The sequence below is a fragment of the Gossypium hirsutum genome, chromosome D12 (genome assembly GCF_007990345.1).
Source record: "Gossypium hirsutum isolate 1008001.06 chromosome D12, Gossypium_hirsutum_v2.1, whole genome shotgun sequence".
In the NCBI taxonomy this organism is placed as follows: Eukaryota; Viridiplantae; Streptophyta; class Magnoliopsida; order Malvales; family Malvaceae; genus Gossypium; species Gossypium hirsutum.
Window position 1 is genome coordinate 14,653,394 of NC_053448.1, and position 6,080 is coordinate 14,659,473.

Consider the following 6,080-nt stretch of genomic DNA (forward strand, 5'->3'; position numbering starts at 1 on the left):
TTTATTATCAATGCAGTTTGTACTATTGTACTGTCACTTATGACTTATCAAGAATGAAGGCAGATCAGAAATTTTAGATCCTACAATTTGATCAAAAGTCACTTAGCCGTCTGATCTGTCTAAGCGGGCGCAATTCTCATCAGACATAATTATTCTCGCCAGCTTTATATCCCTTCACAAAAGTCACGCCTTTCCATCTTCTTCTTTCACTCGCTATAAACCTCCCTTCACTGTGCCGACTGTAACACATACAAAGTAGCAATTTTATTCACTTTCTCTTCCCCAAGCTCGTACCTTTACAACTTGAAGCCATCTTCACTCCACAAAACAAACAAAATATGGCAAGAACGAGAGAATCAGTCAAGAAAGCCACCAAGTTAATTGAAGAGCACTCGTCCATCGTAGTCCTCTATACTAACAGAGAAAAAGGACATTGTGATCTTTTTAACGAAAACGGACAAGCGTCGATCTCAAGAAAACATTTTGAAGTGCAACTTCCACCCAGAACAGGGCATTCTCCTTTCGCAACAGTAAGACTAGGGCAAGCAAACCTACAAAACCATCTCTAAGCTGAAGTGGGAGATTTTCTGCACTCATCCTAGAAGCTATTCTCTTTGATTAGTACATGAGTTTTACGCTAACCTTTATGACCATGAGTTAGAGTTTATCTTTGTTTGAGAAGACTTAATCTCATGGGATGCTAAAGAAATCAAAGAGTTGTACAACACTAAAGTAGATATAGATGGACACTTCGAGTTTATTGAGGATTTCACAAAAGACAAAAGGGACCTGTTGGTGTAGGATTTATGTGTCGAAGGAGCATTGTGGACGCGTTCACATCAAAAGAATTATACGATGCACTGTCACTTCCTGACACTGCAAAGCAAAATCTTGTTTCATTTTATCAACTGTAGACTACTACCCTCTACTCACAGCACCATAGTCAACCTTGATAGAATGTGCCTGATACATTCAATTGTCAAGGGCAGAAAGATTAATGTCGGTGTAATACTTTACCAGGAAATTACTAACTGCGCCACAAGGGAAACTGGAATTTTGGTTTTCCCATCGTTGGTGATGCTACTTGTGCTAGTAGAAAGGGATTGTGCCTTGTGATGATGAAGAGGTTCTAGAAAATAGGAGCTCGATAAATGAAGCCTCTATTGAAAGAATGACTCGTGGCAAAGATACATTGACAATGAAGGAGGCAGAGACCAGGAAGACAAGGAAGGGTAAAACCAGGGTAGAAAGCAAGGGAACAAACCTGGCTGCAAAGAAATCATTGCTGCATGTCTTTAATGATGAGAAAGAACAGCACTCAAAGGACATTGAGGAGTGCATGCGAAGGATTGATAGCCTGGTCAAGGGTGACATCATTACTAATCAAGAGGCATCTGTTGTTGAGGAAAAAGTTGCTATGCGAGAGGAGGAAGTCCGTGTTAAAGTTGTGAATGAGAAGGCCGAGAAAGAAAATACTGAGAAAGAATCTACTTAGAACATTGTCAATGCATCCGAGTTTGTGTATGCAACTACTGATAATCTAGAACGAGATTGAGCTATACCGACGGAAGCTACAGAGGTATCCAGTGAGAAGCACCACAACTCATTGGTGATAGTGGTCTATACTAGACCACTCAAGGTGACCCCTCCTACACAATAAACAACTGATGATGTCGGGGTAGCGTCAGAAACTATGGAGCAATCTGAGGACCGTGTAAAGCCCAAAGAAAAGAAGAAAAACCATTACAAAGATAAAAAGCACAAGAAGGAGGAGAAAAAAAGGAGGAAGATGAAACATCGTGCAGTCACATTGATGGCCTAGGAAAACTGAGTTAGTTTATTTTAAGTTTTTGCTGTAGTATTCATTCATTGCATGTAGCTGTAATTTTTATTTTGTTAGTGCACATTGTCATTACATTTTTATTGTCATCGCATTCTAATGTTAGTGCATTGGGGACAAAGCAAACTTTAAGTTTGGGGGATAAATATGGGGTTTGGAAATACACCCACATTTCAAGAATATTGAGTTTGATGAAGATGCAAGGTTTATTTGTGGTTAACGTAAATGTCTTTAAAATTTTTTGTTACATTCGATGCTTAATTCTTGAATCATGTGAACTATCGATGAATGAGTTGGATAAATTTGACTGAATGTTGTATCTTCAACTCTTTGATGAATGGTTTAGGTTGCATTAGTAATGGATGACTAGTAGCATTCCTTGAATCTTGAATGAATCTGCCTTTTACAGCTGCTTATATATATATTTATAGCTATGAATAAGAGACACACCAAAGTGGGTGTATTGTGAGATGTTAAAAAGGGAATGCTCTAATGCAAGCGTTAGAAAAATGAATCTGGCCAAAGGCTGTCGCTATATAAGTGTGTGTCAGCACAATTACGTACTTCCTAGGGGTTTGTTGCACTCCACCGTTACTTCTTAGGAACAAGGGTATAGTAATGCAACGATATCCTCTATTCACATAAAAAGGAAGACATATATTGTACAATAAATGCTGTATTGGTAGATAGGATTTAGGATTTAAAGCATGATGCTGGTTTCGATGAAGTTCCAATCTTATTCATTCATAGCTATGTATTGTCGATGCAATATTATGTTATTTCAATGTGACTCATTCATTGGGATTTTAGGTGATTCAAGTTTTTAGAATGATCATTTGCCCTAGTGAATTCTTGTGTAGGCTTGCTAGTTTCTGTTTTACTTGAGGACAAGTAAAAACTCAAGTTTGGGGGTATGATAGTAGTGGAAAGAACATATGTTTTCTCCGTACTTATTGGTTAATTTGTTCTCATTTAGTTATCTTTATCACATATTTTAGCTTTTTCAGTTCAGTAAATTGCATTTTATAACTCAGTGGATCTTAGTCTATTTATCTTTAAATTTGTCATATTTTGGTACCAATGTCGCTGCATGAGTATTTTTCAATTGCGCCCAGAATTGTCGTTGCACCTGACAGCTGTCCGAATAAGAACAAAAATGTATGTGCTGTTAAGTCTGGTGTAACCAACTTGTACGTACAGAGGTAGCATGATTCTGATCAAAGGACACCTGGGCTATTTGGGAAGAATATAAATATTCATGTGGAAAGGAAAAAAAGGGAGCTTTTTGGATTATCATCTTCTTCAACCTACCTTTTGAAGCTTTCGGCTATGGCGGCTTAAGCCTCCTACGAGTGAACCGACGCGAAAGGGATGCAGTCCAGCTCTTGACAAAGAGCCTTGAGTGCGACACAATAGGGAATAGAGAGATTCAAGTTAAGTTGTCTAGGAATAGTATTCTCCACTTGTTTCTTTTATATTTCTTTTCTAAACACTGGTGATTACTTTCTATTTCATGTTTGTACGGAAGTACACATGATTTTCGGGTTAAATGTTATTTTATTCAATCTTACTTCTACTGTTTAATCTTTGGGTTTGAATGTTTTTAGCATGGATTTATTATTGCAGTCACTGACACTGGAAAGTATGGCACCGGAAGGTGTGGCTAAAATCCATGTTTAAGTCTTAGATGAAACATGGAAGTTAAGCTTGGTAAGAGATTCGTTGCAGTTTAATGCATCAACAATCACCTATCCTTTTATACCTTGTGACCACTTAGTATTATGTTGAATATTCACGTTGGGGATCTCAGTTTATCAGTATCGTATTTTTTCTTATTGTTTTCAAGTTATTTCTTCGAGAACTACACTCACAATTTATCTCATTCCTATCTATTTATTGCACTGACATTGATAGACAAAAGATAACCATCCTCGTGGGATCGATATCCAACAGACTCATATCAGTCTACTATATTTGCATCGATAGTGTACGCTTGCACATTAATACTGTTGTGTTAAACAACCGATCAGGAACATAATGATTAGTGGCAATTAATTTAGAGGTGGGTCCTTGATCACCATGCATGGGGGATATATATATACGTGACAAATATCATTCTGTAGCGAAACTCTTCTCATTTCTGTTTCATTTTCTTCATCTTATTTTTAATTTTTCTGAAAAAGAGAGAGTTTAAGGGAAAGTTCTACATGAACAGTTGAGACTAAAGTTTGAAGTCTAACAATAGAAAATCGTGTAACCTAGTAAAATTCTTAGCCTTTCTACCTTTATAGATTGGAGGAAAGGAAAGTAAGTTAAGAATTTCTAAGAGAGTTCTGAATGGTTTTTGCATGTTACTGGGTACTTGTCTTGAAAGTATGAATGTTCTTGATTTAATTTGTATTATGGTTGACATGCAGTTAATTTCAATTTTGAGCTTGATTTATTCAACTAAATTATCTAAATTATTGATTAATCTTTGAGCAATTGAATTTTAAATTAGTTTTAATTACATCAAGTACGTTCCATGCCGTAATAATGTATTTTTGCTTCAATTCAATAATTTAATGTTAAATTTTAAGCCATGCGTAGGTCAGGGACATTTGGATGTCCGTATGGGCTCAATTTAGAATTTAATTTTCATGAATTAAGCTGTTGGATGAGGATGATCATGTGCTGGTTGTAAAGAAATTAAATTGACATTGGGACAAAAGAAGGAAATTCGGTCCAATAGAAGAGCAGCAGGCCGAATGTACAACAAGTCAGCAAGGGAATTATTTGATTTCCCTTTTGGAGTGCTGACCGACTCTAATTAAAACAAAGGGACCCCGGTTCAGCCTTGGGAAGTAAAATTGAAATGAAACTCTTGTTAGCTGGAGCTATTTTTGTGCGACGGGATAAGAAAAAATCAAGGGAATAGATCAGATTTTTGATTTATTGAAGGTTATCATTATTCCATAAATAGAGGTGACCAGCAGCTGAGAAGGGGGTAGAAAAACAGAGAGAAAAAATAGCAGAGGGACGTGGCACTCGAGCAAGGAAAAAATCTCTAATTGGCCCAGCAAAAGCCGATCAAGCAGTTGGAGTAGCAGCCAAAAAAATTCCAGCTAATCCAGAGGAGGGAAACTCGACGATTTGAAGAATTTTCCTTTCCAAAGATTCAGTTTGTAATTCATGTTGTTACAATTGATTTTTGTTTTGTTTTACTTGCTATGAGTGGCTATATTACTTAAGCTTAGTTAGACACTTATGAAACCTCGCACAAGGAATTTGAAGATTTAACTTGTTTAAATTCGAATTTGGCATTCTTAAGTTGCTTATTTTATCGTTTAAGGAATTTTTCTAAATCATTAGATTGATCACCTATTTAATTTAGGAATTTTCTTATAGTCATCTAAGTGAAAATTGAGTAATCGAATTTCTTAATTAGACTTAGAGTTGGTGATAATTAATTGGCCTGTAGCTAATTGAAGCAACTACGGATTTAATTTTAGAAGCCGCTGGAGGATTTACTTTGATTAATGCAAGGTGGCCTCTCTAAAATACTAAATGCACTTTTAATTAGTCAACAAAGAGATAATTAAAGATAGGTCTTCAATTACGAATGTTCTCTAATTGAATTAAAATTTACTAGGGACAGGAAGTCGCTTTGTAAGTGATTTTTCAGCCTTGTTGCTAAATTGGTCTATTAGGATAATTTAAGGACGCAAATGACTTGTGCTTGGCGGATTAAGGAGTCAAAAACTAAGCATTCTTCTCTTTATTTTGGCAATTTTTAGCATTTATAATCAAGGTTAAAAGTTTGTTCGATACTTAGATCATTTTTAGTAAACATAGAAGCATAAACCCCCTCCTTTTCCTTTCTTGCATGCGTTTACATTACCTTAATTTCAATTCTCTTCAAATAGGTTTAACACGAGCTTCTTCGTGGGACGATTCCCTACTTACTCTATATTACCAGTTAATATTAGTGAATAGTGGATTGAATTCGGTGGTCATAACGACAGCTACCACGTGCTTAGCTGGTTAGACAAAGAAGGCTATAGCATTTGAAGAAGCTAAGCTTGAGAGGACAAAGGAAGTAAGGTAAGTTTCTGTACATTTCCTTAGGTGTTGTTTGTTGCTATGCTGCTGAAATGTTTTGATTGAGTGTTTGTTTTGAGTTAGTATGAAATTTGTGGTTATAAATGATTTCGATGATTGAGCAAACTATGCATGCATAAGATTGTGGACATAAATGCAT